Raw genomic sequence first — 19,240 nt, forward strand, 5'->3', positions numbered from 1 at the left:
CATGTTGTTGTATGTGTGACTAATTTTTTTTTATGCTAGTGAAAAATAACATGTTTGAACCTAGTTTTCGGTACTATAAACTATTCGGAATTAAAATGTTATAAAATATCACTATTATAATAATATAATACAATACTAAATATTTAATAATTATATTAATATACATTTAAATGTTATAAAATATAAAATATAATTTTTTTTTAGATAAAAACAATTATATTATTAATGAGAGAATTTATAATACAACATTCAGTACAGTAGTAGAGAATGAGCCACCGTTAGAGTAAACTTAGCTAACAAATGAGCCTCAGTGTTAGCATATCTAAAGACATGTGAGATCTGTGCTTCAAGGAAATTGGATACAAGATGTCTAATGTCAAATAATAATGAGTGATATTCAGAGCGAGGACCTGTACAGACTGCAATTCTTGAACCACCGGTAAGGAATCAATTAGACTGCAATCTACTTGCAATTGCATCTCAAGAAGCCATTCAAGGCTGTATAATAAGGCCATGGCCTCCATAACGCCCACTTTGAAAGAACCAATGTCAGGTCTTGACATGGCAGCAATAATAGCACCATTGGAGTCACTTAGGATAGCCACAAAACTAATTAAGATAGAAAACTATGTTTAACAAATTAATTATTAGTGATGAAGGAAAAGATGTGAGGTCGATCATCATTACTAAACTGTAGTTTATATACTTACAGTTTCTTCTCACTTTCGAAAGCCCGTCAACTTGTTCATGGTTATGAACCCAAAAGGTTCAGAGAGGCAAGGCTGTGTGCGAGCCGATAGTTCTTGTGCCACGAACCGCATGTTTGGCCTCCTGTCCGGATTGGTTCTAGCGCACGACAAGGCTACAGTCACCATGAACACCACTGCCTCAGCCAATTCTCCATCAGGAGGTGGCAACCTCTGGTCTAAGACATCCTTGAGAAGCAATTCAGTATCATTTGACAATCCTCTTGTTGATGCTGATAGTGATTCTAGCATCTCCCCAGGGTGCCTTCCCATCATTACTTCTAAAGCCACAATTCCAAAACTATACACATCACTCTTATCTGTTACACGCATTGTCTGTGCCAGCTCTGATTTTCGTTGCAAAAATGATCAAATATTAGTGAAAAGGGTATTGTAAATGCTTGGTGTATAAAAAAAAAGTACTTTTATACGGATTTGTCAAACAAATTTACCTGGTGCCATGTAGCCATATGACCCCTGAACGTTAGTCCAATTAGAAGAGTCAGGGTTCAACATTCTGGCTGTGCCAAAATCCGACAGTTTAGGCTCAAAGTCCCACTCGAGAAGTATATTGTTCAAGGTGACATCTCGGTGGACAATGGGCGGAGAACAGTCATGGTGTAGGTAAGCAAGCGCATGAGCCAGGCCTTGAACGATTTTCATCCTTATTTCCCAGACAAGATCTTCACTGTCTAAGCCATACAACACTTTTGCCAAGCTTCCTCTCTGTATGTATTCATACACCAAGTACATGCAGCCCCTCCTTGAACAAAATCCATATAGCTTTATGATGTTTCGGTGCCTGACTTCAGTCAAAGTCTTTATCTCGTTAAGGAAACTCTTCGGGACTTCGTTCGAGTCGGACACGTTCAAACGTTTGACAGCAACAGTACCCGAAGATAGAACAGCCTTATACACACTACCAAATCCTCCTTTTCCAATGAAGTATTTCTCGGAGAAGTCCTCAGTGGCATTGACAATTTCCCGGAAAGTGAACTTTGATTCTTTTTCCCATATCAACAACTCTGGGTTGTCGAACTTGTCATTGCTTCGGTTCTCATTGTCGAGGAGTCTGCCTTTCTGATGCAATAAGCAAATTATAATAGTCACACTGGCAAGTATTATCAAAGCACAGACGGGAACAAGGACCCCTATAAGAATCTTGTTGCTTGATTTGTAGTTTGACGTTGAGCTACACGGATTGAGGTTGACCCCTTCTGTGTCTCCGCATAAGCCAGGGTTTCCCAAGAAAGCGTTCTTGTTTTGGAAAGCTTTTCCAGTTGGGATTGGACCCGTCAAGTTGTTGTACGAAAAATCGACCGATACTAGACTAACCATGCTGGAAAACGACGATGGGATTTTGCCGGATAGTTGATTATTTGAGACGTTGAGGATCTCCAGTGATGAAAGCTTGGCCAAGTTTGATGGGATTTCTCCAGTGAAAGAATTGCCGCTGAGATCAAGCATGTACTTCAACGAGCCCAAGTTGCCAAGCTCTTGAGGTATTTCGCCAGAAAACTTGTTGTGACTAAGATTCAAGCTCGACAAAAATTTATAATCCTCGAGCCAAGTTGGAATGGTCCCAGAAACATTGTTCACAGATACATCAAGAGTTTCCAGCTTAGTTAGATTGGACAGGCTTCGAGGGATGCTCCCTGTGAAATGGTTATTGCTGAGGTTGAGAAGGAACAACTTATTAAGGTTTCCAAGTTGAGTTGGAATTTCCCCACTTAACTCGTTAGACTCTAAGCTCAAAACGTGCAAATTTTTTGCATTCCCGAGTTCAGGGGGGATCTTACCAGAAGATTTTGTTTCGACTCATCTGTAAATTGGTGAGAGTCACACATTGCCCCCACGTACTTGAAATTTGACCAACAAATTTGTCGCTTAGTCGAACGAAATCAAGAGCGGGGTGAACACCAAAAGCATCAGTAATATTTCCTGAGAAATTATTCTCGTCAAGCCTTACTCTCTTCAAATTGGTGCATTTTCTTAGGCACTCGGGCAATGGTCCCGTGAAGCTGTTGTTGTTTACATTCAAAGTCTCTAGCTTGAACCCACTACACAAATATGGTGGCAACTCTCCGAAGAACGAGTTGTTTGAAAAGCTAATGTATGTCAAATTAGGACTGTTCTTCCCAAAGTCTCTGGGGATTGTTCCTGTGAAGTTATTGGTGAAAACAGACAACCCCTCCAAGTTACTGAGGCTGGAAATGTTAACCGGCAACTCTCCCGAGAGTCCATTGGTGTTAACATCAAAAGTTGACAGTGATACTAGATTTCCAATCTCTGGTGGGATGATTCCAACCAGATTATTGTTGAAAAGTTTCACAGAGACGAGGTTTTTGAGATTCCATAGAGAAGTTGGAATTGGCCCATTAAGATGGTTCCCAGAAAGATCCAACTTTGCTAGTTCCTTCAAGTTTCCAATCTCTTTGGGAATTGGACCAGTGAAGCTATTTTGGTATAGGAAAATATAAGTGACATTCTTCAATAGCCCAATTTCTTTAGGAATTTGCCCACTGAGGCTGTTGTTTTGAAATTGTAGTGAGGTGAGAGCAGTCCAATTGGAGATCAAGGCAGAGGAGAGAGGGCCAGAAAGTTTATTATCTGATAAGCCAAGATCTGTGACACTTTTAAGATTGGATAATGACAAAGGCAAATTCCCAATGAGTCCATTTGCACACAAAGCCAAGTAAACGAGCTTAGTGCAAGAACCAAGCGCAGAAGGAATTGTTGAGTTTAACAAATTCATGCGAAGATCAAGGCGTAAGAGATTCTTGAGTTGGCCAATAGAAGAAGGAATACTCCCACTAAAGGAGTTGTTATACAGTTCAAGAACCTCAAGATTTTGTAGGAGACCAATTCCTTCAGGAATTTCACCGCTGAGAAAGTTATTACTAAGATTGAAAGATTGGAGTTTGCCCAGATTGGAAAATACAGACTCTGGAATTGAACCATTCCAGCTGTTTTGAGACATGTCTAGGAAGGTCAAGTTCCTACACTTTGATATGAAATCTGGGAATGTTGAATTAAACTGATTCAAATAAATATCAAGGTAGGTCAAAGAAGGCATGCTTGAAAATTTTGACCACTCAGAATTCTCCAAATTGTTTGCTCCAAGGGATAAGTACCATACCTTTGGTAGATTGCTGATCTGGTAAGGGATTGGCCCCTCAAGAAAATTGTTGTACAGACTGAGATATTGAAGCTCTGTTAACCGGCTTATCTCCACTGGTATCTGTCCTTTAATATCATTGTCACTCAAGTCCAACAAAGTGAGCTTGGTGAGATTACCAATGGCTGGTGGTATCGAACCAGAGAGATTGCATTTGTTGAGGTTGAAGACGGTGATGTTAAGGAATGGAGAGAAGTTGAACTGGTCCAGTGTTCCATTCAGTTTCAAGTTTGAGAGGTCTATTTGTGAGATTACACCGGTGGAGTTACTGCAGACAACATTGCTCCACTTGCAGAGATTGTTGATGTTGTTGTTGGACCATGAATCCAGAGTTGATGGTTCCATGGCCAAGCTGTTCTTCCATTTTATCAGAGCCTCTGCTTGTGTTCTTGGTGAGGAAGCAATCTTCAATGGAAGCAAAGAAATCACAAAAATGTGAAGCAGAAGAAGAACAAGAAGTGAGAAACGAGTTCTTGGAACTCTTTTCATGGTGATGGCTTCAGTTTGTCGAGCTTAATCCCAATAAAACTGGTTTTTTTTTTGTCACTCTCTCATAAAGCAAAAGAAAAACTAATGCCACTTTCTTGACTTTCAGAATAAAACCATTCGCATTTCAATCTTTTTTATTTATTATTATTTATTATATTTTTGTAGTGCTTGGTATCTCTGTTCTTTGTCATTGCAGAGGGAAGAAAGAAAAAAAATTATTCCAATTCTACAATTCCAAAACATATATTAAATTCAGAGTGAAACTGAAAAGGACACAAGCAGAAGCGAGGGTCCATTTTGATTTGAAGCTTTGAATAAGAGCAAAAGAAGAGAAAACAAAGAACAATTCAACTCCGACAGGACAGCAGTGCATTTTCTACTTCTTGACTATTAATTTCCAGGAAATTATTTTTGTTGACTTAGAAAGTGAATCATGTATTACTTATTGGATCAAAATCAAATTGTACATATAGGATATGATCATCTCTTATGCATACAGGAAAATAAGATCCATGATTTTTTTAAAAAAAATTATTTCATGAAAATTAATTATTATGATCTTGATTATTCAACATGTTCATACATTATTTTGAATGAATGGTCAATATAATATCCTATCCTGCTGGTAATCATACACTAGTGTAAATTTTTTCAATACTTTTCTTTAATATGAAATTTTTTATACTTATTTTATGAAGTTAGTTTATGATACTTAATTTATGTTTGTTATTTTTAAAATAATATAAATATATTTTTAGGTCCCCAAGTTTAAATCCTCTTTCCCTGTTCTTCTAATATCAAAGAATGTCTTCATATTTATTATTATTATTATTTAGTGTGTTATTTATTTATTTATTTATCCAAACAAACAAAATAGTGAATTATCGAATTCGTTGCTGAATATTTATGTGATATTTGGCTATTCACATTTGCTTTGGGCTGTCATATCTCCTCTGTATACAAAATGTGTAGATAGTGAAAATATTTTATTTTATCGGTTTTTTTTATTTTTCTTTGTTAACTTTAACATAATATTCTTATATTTAATATAATATTTTTATATTTAATAGTAGATTGTAAAAATGACTTAAAATTAAATAAACAGATTAAAATAATATATTTTTGAGATATTTTACAACAATAATAATTATTTAAAAATAATAAAGCCATATATTTTTTAACTTAAATAAAATTTAATTAAACTTAATATTTTATTAAACATATAATATATAATTTTTTATTGTTACTGCCAAATTAAAAAACTAGAACAAATATAAACTTAAACAAAAATTAATTAATTAATTAAAATATGATATTTTAAAGATATTTTATGATAATATAAATAATTAAATCATATATTTATTTAAAAATAATAAATGCATACATATTATTTTTTTTATCTTATAAATTTGTATGATAGTTTGTATTTTATCAAGTGATTGAAGCTCTTTTTCTTCATCAAATTCAATAAAGGACATTGTGAGATAGATTATAAACTAAAAATTGTTTATGCATATATACTATTGTTTACACTATGATTTTTTATATTCTTATTTAATTTCTATTTGATAAACGAGTTTTAGGCTCGTTTATGGTCTAAGTTTTTAGGCTATTTTTCATTAGTTAGGATTATTTTATTTTGGAATTATGCTCGTTTGTTCATGTTTCAGGGTGATTAATGCTAAAGTGATACAAATAATGAAAAAGAGCGAAAGTGGAACAAAATCGGGACGAATTATGAATTTTCTTCGTTTTGTAAGTAGCGCTACAGCGCCACTAAGGGAGCGTCGTAGCGCTAGGAAGAAGTTCTGAAGAAGCTCGGCTCTGACTTTAGCGCTACAACGCTACAACATCAGCGCTTGGACGCAGTTTTCAGGAAGTTCGTTCCTGACTTTAGCGCTACCATAAGAGCGCTACAGCGCTGGTGCCCAGATTTCCCCCATTTCGTTCCTGACTTTAGCGCTACAGCGCTACCATAAGAGCGCTACAGCGCTGGTGTCGCGATTTTGACATATCTGATCACTTTTTGAGGGGCAATTGAGTCTTTTCACAGGGGAATTTTAGTAGGGATTCTTGGGAAACATATATGCGACTGAGACAGGGCTGTAAAGGGGTTCGACGGCTGGGAGTAGGAATACCATCTTGGAGGATTGATTGATGTGTTCTTCATCTTTTTCTTAAATTTTTTATGTTTGTAATTGAATTATCTTATTGCTAGAATGAATATCATGGGCTAATTTCTTCTTTAGGGCTATTATGTGAATCTTTTGGAAACCTTTTTTATGGTTTAATGCAAAATTGATGTTCTTCTTCATCTCTTTCAATTCCTTACAATCTGTGTTATTTGTGCGATTATTGATTGATCACCTCTAATTGCTATTTCATGAATCAAATTGAAATCTGAAAAGTGAAATTTGATATGCTTTGATTGTTTGGATGCAAATTTAATTTAGAACGAAAGTATCTAGATTGTTTGCCTATTTTTCTTAGTTGCGTGGTTAATGCCTTCTACATGATTCAACTTACTATAGAAATATAGGAAGTTGTCATTTAGATTGAATTTTATAAATCTTGACCAGATTATGAATTGTTTTTGCAACTTATTCTTGAATAGGGAGAAGGGGATATAAATTCTTGCATTAGGAAATAAAAGGGTGGAAAATAGAGGATCATAATTGTCCTAATTTCATTTTATCTGTCATTTTGTTTAAATTCTCATTGTACTTTGTTAGTATTTTTTTTCTTTGTTTGAAATCTCTTAAATTATTTAATCAAATAGAATTAAAAAGATTGGTTGATTGGTAATTGATAAATCAGTCCTTGAGGACGATACTTGGTTTTTACCATTTTATTACGAATTGCGACTGTGTGCACTTGCATAGCAAAAATATCGCAACACTATTATTAATTCCCTTTTAAATATTATTTTGTTTTATATATATGTCATGTAGCTATGTAAATATATATATGTCAACATTGTATTTAGATGTCATATATCTAGAGATTATTGATATAAATATTTATATATATTATAGAACTATAATTAATTCTATTATATATATTATAAAAAAAATAGTAAACCAATTTTTATTAAAATTATAGGCAATGTTTACAATTTTAAAACTAAGCAAACGTGCATTGCGTACGTTACTTATACCTAGTATATATATATATATATACAAACAACGTGCAATATGTACGTTTGCTTAGTTTTATTTATAGAATTTATTAATTATTTTTATTAAAGTTATATTAATGTCATATAAATTTCAAATAAATATCCTATTTTAATTAAATAATTTATTTATTTTTGTTTAAGATTATGTTTGTTCTAGTTTTTGAATTTAGGAGTGACAACAAGAGATTACATATTATATGTTTAATGTAATATTAAATATTATACATGGATTTTAAATTTAAGTTTCTTGCATTTAAAAAAAAAAAGTAATTTGTTGCTAATTGGCAGCAGATTATATTATATGTTTAATATGATATTATTCTAATAAGTGAGTTTAAGTTTAATTAAATTTTATTTAAATTATAAAACTTATTATTTTATTATTTTTAAATAATTATCATTGTAAAATATCTAAAAAATATTATATTTTAATTTGTTTAATTATTTATTATTATAAAATAATTATCATTGTAAAATATTTCAAAAATATCATATTTTAATTTGTTTAATTATTTATTATCACTACTACAAAAAAAGACAATTGTGTCAGTCAAACGCGTCAGTCAACGCAATTGACTGGCGCTGTTAGCCAAGAATTAGCATTTGTGGCAGTTGGGCGCTGCCACAAATGAGGGTCCAATTGCGTCATAACGTACACTGACGCTGTTTAATGGGACTGTTTGCGTCAGTGCCCTACTGACGCAAACGCTTGTTACCGTCAGTGGGCCACTGACGCAAATGGCCCACATATTAAGCAAAACCCTCCATCGTCCCCAACAGACCCCGTTTCACCCAAAAAATTTAAGAAACGCATCCTTCAAAAACCAGCGGCGCCCCAATCGACTTTTACTCATTTAGGTACTTTTTTATCCTTTTTTTTAATTTTAATGTAAAAATAATGATTTATATATGTTTATGAAACTTATATATAGTTTTTTTTTTATTGTTTGTATAGATTTTGTTTTTTTTGAAGATTATAATTTAAAAACCCATAAACTTTCTTGGTTTTTTGCGGTTTTCTACTTCAAGAACCCACATTGCTCAATTACCACAAGTAAGTATAATTTTATTAATATGCTATGAAAATGTAACAGGGTATGAAAGCTTCATAGTGGTGGCCTGAGATGGAGAGGGATGTAATGGAATGCGTGATAAAGTTCTAAACCTGTTAGCAGATCCAAACAAGGTATCAGGAATTAGTAAGGTCATTGCAGCCTTTGAGTATTGTATAATGGACATAAGAAAGCATCGTGATGGGTTTCGCGGTGGGGCTGCCCAGGAAAGTGGGTTAGCATGATTGATTTGGGGCCATTGTGGACCAGTGTTGTGAGTGAGTTTATTTTTGTCTATAAGAATAAGTAACACAGCGGACCAGTATTCAGATCTCTATGTGAAAGAGATAGTGTGCCTTCTTGAGAATTCAAGGTCTATCTCATCAGATGAAGACTCTATTGTCACTTCCAGGTTATGAAAGGGTGAGGGAAGGCGATGAATATATAGATGGAATTCAGTATAGTTGAATGTTCTCAGGCTGATCATAATCAGAGGGAGAATTGCCCAGAGTTAAAAAGGTACCTTATGAGATAAGGTATGGTAGAACATGTTTGTCACCCATTCATTGGAATGAGATGGGTGAGATGTTATATCTGGATCATGAGATGGTTCAGGGGACCATTGAGATTATTAGAGGATAGAGCTTGGATGCTCACTTCTCAGAGTAAAGGGAAAAGTTTTACTGAATTGAAAAGTAGGAGCATGGAGTTCCAGGTAAAAATTTGTGTCTTCTTAAAAGAATCACCATGGAAATGAGTGATGAGAAAGGCAAGTTGAGCCTAGATTAGTATGACAGTTTGAGTCCTGGATAAGACTGGTCAGATTACCTTTTGTTGGGCCATAGTTTTGGCTCTGACAGCTGTACATAGTATGCTATGTATTTTTCATGCAGTGGACATGGGTTAAAAGAACTCATGAGTTGAGTTATGAGAATCTGGGAACTAAAGTTAAGTTATCCTATAAGGAATAGCCAGTTTAGATGGTAACAGAAAGAATAAGGTTATGAGGAACAAAGTATACCTTGAGTGAAGGTATCTTGCAGAAACAGTGAGGTCGAGGAAACGACCTAGGAAACTGGAATCAGTTGTGCGGAATTCATATTCCGGGCGGTTTAGATAAATTTCGAGGACAAAATTTCTATAAGGAGGGGATAGTTGTAATTCCCCAAATTTCCTAATAAGGTTTATGACCTTGATTAGGAGGTCGGCAGGGCCATAATTGATTTATTATGTTATTTAATGATAATATGCATTTTTAGGTGTATTAAATATGCATGTGAACCCATTTGTGATTAATTTGGTGATTTCCATATTTTGGCCATTTCGGGCATTTTTGGCATATATGTGAAATGTGTGTGGTGCTTTATTATTGTTTGATTATGCCAGGGTTACCCAGCACAAGACGACCTAGGAGGTAAGCTAGTGGGAAAGTCACAACGGGATTTATGCTTGACTCAGAGTGAGTCAAGGGGTATTTAGTGCATTACCGGGTTATTGGGTAATTGGAATTAATATTTGGTGATAAATTGGGAGTTAGTAAGATCAGGGGGAAATTCTGGAAGTTTTGACTATAATATCCCCAGGGGTGTTTTCGGGACCCCGAGCACTAGGTTTTATTGGAAGCTACTTAAGCTTGAAGTAACCTTTTAAGAAATAAAAAGAATGTTCTGTACATTCTCTCTCCCTAAAAGTTCCATTTTCGTCTCCCGATCGCATTTTCGAAGGTAACTTGAGTTCTAGGACTCGGATTCAAGCGAGGATCGAGGCATAGAAATCCTAGGGAAGATTAGAAGCTTATTAGCAGGAGGATTTAGTTGAAAACAACTCAATCGGAGGTAATTCAAGTTTAAGTTTTAAGTTTTTAAAAGATTTTAAGCTTGAATTGGATTTTGTAAATTGTTGAGTTTTTAGTTCGTTTTAACCTCAGGTTTTGATGGTTTTGGACCATTAGGAAGTTTGGGAACTTTGATTTGATGATTTGGGAATGTTTAGACATGTTTTTGGGAGGTTTTAAAAGGTTAAAAACGAAGAAAAATGGCTGCCCCGAAGTTGGGTCGCGGCCCTATTCTTGGGTGTCGCGGCCTTGGTTCGATGAAGTTGGTGCAGGAATTTGTTCCTGCTGGGCGCCGCGACCCTATGCATTGGGCACTGCGGCCCTTGCTTCAGATTTGGTTGGGGGCCGCGGCTCAAGGTTCCAGGGCCGTGGCTTGGGCAGGTTTTTGAGCCCGTTTGCGTGTTTTGACCCCGGGAACATGGTTTTAGGCCTTGGGATCATTCCTACTACCGGGATTAGTGAGGATTGATGTCTTGGAGGCTAAGTTTTGGTTCAAGGATTGGTTTTAGAACTTGAACTCATTGGATCACCATTTGTGGTTGTGACTAGGTTGTCACTAGAGGCTTGGAATCGGGATCGTTATAGTGGCTCGTTTGTCGGTAACCTGTGCTTGGACCGAAGGTAAGAAAACGGCACCCCATGTGTGACATGCATGGATATTTTTAATGCATGTTGGATGTTAAAATGTAAACAGTGATAGCATATTGAATGCTTGGTAATCTTGCTCATTTGCATATGTTTATTACTGAGGCATGCTGGATGATTAAGTGTGATGCATGTGATGCACGAGAAACATGTGATTAGGGCATGACATGAGTGATGAATATGAGATTAATCAAAGCTTGAGTCTCTGTGTTTGTGTATGATCATTATTATGCTAGCAATTGTTAAGTAAGCATGCTGAATGCCCCATCTTTGGATGTTTGATATATGATATATGCCTGATATCATTGCTTACTTGTGAATGGCACTGACTCATTAGTCAGGGCATTGACTCATAAGTCAAGGATGGTTTTAGCATGTTTAATGCAAGCCAACAAAGATTAGATCTAATCGACATCTGCATTGAATGACTCACATGAGCATTAATGCCGGACTGACCTCAAGTTCGAATAATATTGATAAGCGCTTGTCTAGCCCAAGGTTAGAAATTTAGAGCCAGAGCCAGAAAAGGCTAAGGTGACCCATAGGTCACATGGCTAGGAGGGTATGGGACCTCTAGAGCGTGGCTCATTAGTCACCTATCCAGAGCGTGGCTCATTAGTCACCTATCCTGAGCGTGGCTCATTAGTCACATAACGAAGCGTGACTCATCAGTCACCTGTCCAGATTGTGACTCATTAGTCACCTGACCAGATTGTGACTCATTAGTCACCTCTTCACATGATGGCTAGTGACTTAATCATCAGTCACTCATCTTTTTAGAGCTATAAGCTCTGTGTGATGTAATGACATCATCTGATATTATTTCCATGAGCATATTCATGTTTTCTTGCTGGGCTTCGGCTCACGGGTGTTTTGTGGTGCAGGTAAAGGCAAAAGGAAGTTGGACCATCCTTGAGTTGGAGAGCTTAGGTGATGACGTGTACATATGCAACTGCTCAACCAATACCTGGCCGATGTTTGAAAGAGGAACTAGGGTTAAACCCTGTTTTGCCGCTTAGATCGACCTGTTGTAAATATTTTCTTGTAATAGACTTTTAAATTATATTTTTGGGATCCCAATATATATAGTAAACGTTCTAATGAAACGTTATATCTTAACCAAAATTTTTATTCCCTAAACCGCTAATCATACTTAGATACACGTTTATGACCAAATGACTCGATCAGCGAGTTTAGCACTGTTTGCAATATGCATTGTAACGGTCCCTGGAGTTGGGGCGTTACATTAATGTATAATTAAGATATTGAACTTAGTGGAATGTACAAATTATAAAATAGTGCAGATAGGTTCTGGGAGTGTGTGCTGCGGTGATATAATGGTGTAATTGTGTATGTTTGATTGATTAATTGGTTTGTTGTATTTATGTGATGAATATAGGTTTATTTAAATTTTGGAAAATATGATAGAAATAGGGGATATGCTACCCAATTTTTTTTAAGATTTAGTAATTTAAGAATTATGCATGTGTTGATTGATTAATTGGTTTGTTGTATTTATGTGATGAATATATGTGTATTTAAATTTTGGGAAATATGATAGAAATAGGGGAAATGCTGCCGAATTTTTTTTTTAAGATTTAGTAATTTGATAATTATGCATGTTTGATTGATTAGTTGGATATCTTTGTGTATAGCATGTGTTGTATAAATGCACATTTTAAATTTGAGAAATGTGATAGAAATAGAGGAAATGCTGCCTAATTTTTTTTTGACATATTGTTTCCTTTATTTACTTGTCAATTAAGTAATCCACGAACTTAATTGTTAATTTTTGCTTTGTTTGTTTATTTTTTTTGTTGTGTGAAGTTTGACAATGGATAGAGATTGGATGTCAGCGGATAGGTTATCCGTGAAATATAGGAATGGAGTTGAGTTTTTCTTGGAATTTTGTGCAAGAAATACTCAATCTCCTAATAGTATTCCTTGTCCATGTGTTAAGTGTGGTAACGTTTTGAGGATGCCAATTTTTAAAATAAAAGACCACTTATTTAGGAGTGGAATAGACAAAAGTTATAAAGTATGGTTTTCGCACGGAGAAAGAATGAAAGTCATTGATGAGGGACCATCTAAGAATAGTAAGTATTTTGATGTGGATTACGAAGTTAATGATATTGAATAAATGATTGATGATGCACAATATGAATCACATGTGGATCCAATTAAATTTCAGTCAATCTTAGAAGATGCCGAGAAACCTATTTTCCCTAATTGTACAAGGTTCACTAAATTATCAGCACTGCTTAGGTTGTATAACTTAAAAGCCAAACATGGGTTGAGTGATAAGGGAATGACATAGTTGTTAACATTTTTAGGAGAATTATTACCCGAAGGTAATGAAATGTCGTCTTCATTTTATGAAGCAAAGAATTCATTGCGTTCGTTAGGCATGCAATATGAAAAAATACATGCTTGTCCAAACGATTGCATCTTATATCGAAAGAGATTTGTTGATGCAATTGCATGTCCAACATGTGGCGAGTCTAGATGGAAAAAGAAAAAAAATTCAGATGCAGTTAGAAAAGGTGTCCCTGCAAAGGTTTTATGATATCTACTACCGATACCTCGTTTGGTTAGGTTGTACCGAAATGATGATCATGCTAAAAATTTAACTTGGCATGCCAAAGATATAGTAAAGGATGGCAAGCTAAGACATCCAGTTGACTTGCCAGCTTGGAAAAAAGTAGATGTTAAATGGCCAGAATTTGGGAATGAACCGAGGAATATTCGTTTGAGTCTTTCTGCTGACAGAATTAATCCACACAATTCCCTTAGTGGTAAATATAGTTGTTGGCCTGTAATGCTAGTCATCTATAATCTACCCTCATGGTTGTGTATGAAGAGGAAGTTTACCATGTTGACCTTGTTGATATCTGGTCCTAAGCAACCTGGAAATGATATTGATGTATACCTAGCTCATTTAATTGATGATTTGAGCACATTGTGGTATGAGATGGTTAATGCTTACGATGCTCATAAGAAAGAAAATTTTAATCTTAAAGCAGTGTTGTTGTGGACTATTAATGATTTTCCAGCCTTAGCTAATCTTTCTGGATTTAGTGTGGAAGAGTACAAGGCATGTCCCATTTGTGAAGAAGGGACTCATTCTGAATATTTAAAACATTCTAAAAAGATTTGTTATATGGGACTTTGAAAGTTCTTATCTGAAAAACATAAATTTCAAAGTTTGACAGATGCCTTTAATGGTAAACCTGAATTTGGAAAGGCTCCACCACCTTTAATCGGAGGACAATTGTTAACAAAGTTGAACAAAGTCCAATGCATGTTCGGTAAGCCTAAAAAATATACAAATAAGAGAAAAAATGTTAGACGTGAAAAAACAGAGGTTGTAGATGGTGCGACAGGTTGTTGGAAGAAGAAATCTATTTTTTTTAGCTTGAGTATTGGGAGCATTTGGTTTTGCGGCATAACTTGGATGTAATGCACATTGAGAAAAACGTGTCGAATAACTTAATTGGTACATTGTTGAATATTCCTGGTCAGAGTAAGGATGGAATTAAAGCTCGGTTGGATTTAAAAGTAATGGGCATACACAGTAAGTTACAACCAGAGGTTGGTGAGAGACGAACCTATTTGCCACTTGCGTGTTATACCCTTTCTAAAGAAGAAAAACGAATTGTATGTCAGTCTTTGTCGAATGTGAAAGTACCGGAAAGTTATTCTTCAAATATTTCTTCTCTGGTAGATATGAAAATTTTGAATTTAGTTGGAATGAAGTCTCATGACCATCATACGCTACTTGAACATCTTCTACCGATAGCTATCCGTTCTGTGTTACCCAAAAAAGTTTGATATGCAATTACCAAACTATGCTTTTTCTTTAAATCTATTTGTTGTAAAGTGGTAGATGTGTCAAAGTTGGACAATCTTCAAACAAATATCGTGATAACTATGTGTGAGTTGGAACAATATTTTCCACCTTCATTTTTTGACATAATGGTTCATTTGGTGAGAGAAGTAAAATTGTGTGGACCAGTGTACTTGAGATGGATGTACCCATTTGAACGGTATATGAAGGTTTTAAAAGGTTATGTTAGAAATAGAAGTAGACCTGAGGGTTGCATAGTTGAATCATACATCGTTGAAGAAGCAATGGAGTTTTGCTCAGAATACTTATCAGGTGTTGCAAGCATTGGACTATTTTTTTCTAAAATTGAGTTTGAAATAAGTAAAGGTGGTAGAGGTGGTGTTGTTTCTGAAGAAAATAAATCTGGTAGAGATGAAGCATATCGTCTAGTCTTACAAAATATTGATGATGTTCAACCATACATCGAGTAAGTTCACATACATATGCATGGTCAATCTTATTTTTCTCTTTCATTATATTGGCAATGAATTTAGTTTGTTGATATAAATGATTTTTCTTGAAGAGAACATTTCAATTGGATCAAGACTACTTATCCCAATAAATCTCGGAATAAAAAATGGGTACAAGATGAACATTATCAAAATTTCAGCACTTGGTTCGAGAATGAGGTAAAATACTTGTGTTGTTATTGTTTGAGTGTTATTGTATTTTAGCTTGTTAGAATTTAATATACTTTGTTTAATTTTATTGTATTCTAGGTTCTGAATAACACCACAAACAAAGTGTCTGAAACACTAAAATGGATAGCACGAGGTTCTTCAATGAGTGTAATTAAGTATCAATCCTATTATATTCACGGTATTCAATTCAACACCATGGAACGTGATAATATTATAAATACACAAAATAGTGGTGTTACTATTATCGCCCAGACTTTTCAAATATCTAGTTCCAAAGATAAAAATCTCATAAATTGTGATATGAAATTTTATGGGGTGATTAAAGAAATTTGGGAACTAGATTATATGACTATTCGAATTCCTATCTTCTTGTGTGATTGGGTGAAAAGTGATAATGGGGTCAAAACAGATGACTTAGGATTCACACTGGTGGACTTAAACCGAATAGGACATAAATCTGACCGCTTTATAATGGCGTCACAAGCCAAGCAAGTGTTTTATGTGAGTGATCTAGTAGATGCTCGATGGTCAGTTGTCCTAACAAGTCAATCGAAAGATTATCTGGTCAAAGAGTCTGGGAGCGATGACATTATACTTGAACAAGAAACATTTACCATTACTTCACCGCCTATTGATGTCACCATTGATAATGATGATGACTATATACGCGAGAATGGTGAAGGGTTGTGGATAGATAATTCAAGGTATATATATATTAATTTTGTGATTTTGTTTTTATGTATTTTTTGAAGTTTATACTAGATAATATTTTTGTTTACTTAATTGCAGATTTATTGATTATGGATCAACCACATGCTGATGAGGGCGATCCGTTTGTTGATGATGATGGTAATGGTTTGGAGGGGATTAATCCTACCGCACCAACAAATACACAAGATAAGAAGTATAGGGGAAAATCGACTTGCAGTGATGTATTCAAAGCAAGAAGTGAGGGGCGCAATTATGAGGTCGAGTGCAATCGTTTTGGTCGAGCGATGGGAAAAGGGGGGATCAAGATGAACAGCACCATCGGTCTTCTATCACGCACAACCCTTCCTTTAGATATCGACAATTGGAAACAAATGCCGAAGGATAAAAAGGAGACTTTACGGGGTCAAATACAGGTAAGTTATGGTATTAACTATTAAATTTATCATAACAAATTAATATATTGAAAAAAAGTTTAATATTTTAGGGTTCGTTTATGCAGACTACGTTCAAACTTCCAAATTCTGCTAAAACAGACATACTTAAAGAGGCAGGAAAAACATGGAGAAATTGGAAAACAAGACTAACAAAAGATCTTATTTACGTATATAAGAATGTAGCTCCTGAGCTTCTTGCCAATCCGCCACTAGAGTACATCAAATATTACGACCTTGAAGATTGGAAAAAATTTGTTGCAAAAAGACTAACTCCAGATTGGGAAGATATGAGAAAACAAAAACAAGATGCTTGGTCTCAGAACAAGTATCCACATCACTCAGGGCGTGGCGGTTATGCACTGGTAGAGCAACAAATGGAAGATGAATTAGGTCATGAGTTGACCAAATGTGACAGAGCTGAGATGTGGACACGGGCACGGATGAACAAGAAAGGAGAAGTTATTGGTGAAGAAGCTCGAGAGGTGGTGAAGAAGATTGTAAGTGTTCTTCGATTTTTTGAAATAATTTTAATGATTAATGTGTGTGTTAAATTGTAATTGATTTATTTACTATGTATATAGGCGGAATACAGACAAAAAGTAGTAGAAGGCGAGTTGGTGGAGGAAGGTTCAAACGATATACTAACAATGACATTAGGCACTCCAGAGCATGGGGCACGTGTTGGGGGGTCGGTGCACATGTCGCTCCCCATCAAATTTTTCATGTCCCACTGCCAAGAAGAAAAATTCACAAACAAAAAGATGTGGAAGATGCTCGTTACAAAAACCTTGAAGAGAAATGGCATCAATCTGAAGAAAGGTCACATCAACAAGAGGAAAAGTTAAACCAGTTGATGGCGTATATTGCATCTCAACAGAGCGGTGTGTTTGGATCATCAAATGCATCTGGTTCGGGTGTAGGAGGAGCCTCAAACACGCCACACGCACCATATGCCCCTCCACCACCAACGACGCGGGCACAATATGCTCCTCCACCACCGACATGGACATCATATGCTCATCGACCACCCTCACAGCCACCATATACTCATCCACCACCGACACAGGCACCATGTGCTCCCTCACCACCGCAGTCAAATTTTCTTGATGAGGTAATAGTTTCTTATTAATTCATTATTGCATATATTTGACCCAGTAAAAATAAAATAGTTTATCGAAAATTCTAATAGATTAATTGGAATGTAACAGATTAATTGTAAGTTGTGTCTTGGTTCGACACAAAATATAGTTGCAGAGGGGAAACTTTTAAGTATCTGTTGCACAGAAATACATAGCGTTCAACTGCCTCCTGGAAATTATCGTGTGAGAGTTGAGGTAGCCATTCAAGAGAACGCTAGTTTACCATATCCGCTTACAATGGAAGGTTATACATTGGTTGGACAAGCAGTCGGGTACGATGTTGGATTGCTACAACATTGGGTCTTTACTAATCAACAAACGAAAGAGTCACTTGCGCCCTCTACTCAACAGCCAAGACAATCAAAGAAAAGAATAGAGGCATTGACATAGGAGCCTACAGAAGTACCTATGCCAAGAATTGTTAAGTGTTTGGTGCAGTTTACTGATAAATGGAAAGCTGACCACGTGGTAGAAATTCCAATTGTAGAAAGGGTATTTGGATTCCAAACTACTGCTATGTTAGTGAAAGATGAGATCCTCCACTTTTGCAACTATTAGATGATCGGGCAGACTGAACTAGCATTATATATGAGGTACAATGGTGTTTATAAACTTTTATTTTTTTAGTGTAACTTGAAATTTAATAGTTTATTGACTTTTTTAATTATATGTAGCGTGCTCGATGATTTAGTGCAAACGAAGGGGTTGAATCACATGTACACTTTCATGCATCCTGCTTTAGTGTCCACTAATGCAGGAACCAATGAAATATGTGCTAAAAATCTCTTCGATCAGTTTCTATAGATAGAGCTAAAGACAGTTTCTAATTTGTCCTTGGAACAACAAGTAAGTCAATTTAATTTTATATTTATACATTTTGTTTATTGATAAATATCTTACACAAGTTTTTTTATTGTAGCTATCATTGGATGTTAATATTAATTCAGCCACACAATCATTCAGTAGCTTTTTTGGATCCTGTAAACTCACATTTTCGCCCAGAAATCAAGGAGATAATTATCATGTAAGTTATATGTTGACGCGGTTCTTCGCCAACAGGTAATTAAGAAAATAAGAGGAAGGGATTAGTGCTTTATAATGAACCGAAATAGATGAATGATCTTTTAATGGACTGATGACACAAATACGTTTTTTAGGTGGTTCAAAGGTTAAAATCCTTCTACTCCACCAGTCAATATTATTGGTATATGCCTGATATTCTTTTACAGGGTATTTCCTTACACAATAGAATCCAACCCTTTGCAACTCCTAGGGTCTCCATATTTATAGGAGAGGGCACCTAGGGG

General features: G+C 35.5%; 1 pseudogene; it reads right to left on the minus strand.

The window, feature by feature from the left end:
• Positions 1–225: 225 nt before the first annotated feature.
• Positions 226–4,564, minus strand: LOC133784649 (MDIS1-interacting receptor like kinase 2-like; annotated as a pseudogene).
• Positions 4,565–19,240: the final 14,676 nt, after the last annotated feature.

This window comes from Humulus lupulus, chromosome 1 (genome assembly GCF_963169125.1).
Source record: "Humulus lupulus chromosome 1, drHumLupu1.1, whole genome shotgun sequence".
NCBI lineage: Eukaryota > Viridiplantae > Streptophyta > Magnoliopsida > Rosales > Cannabaceae > Humulus > Humulus lupulus.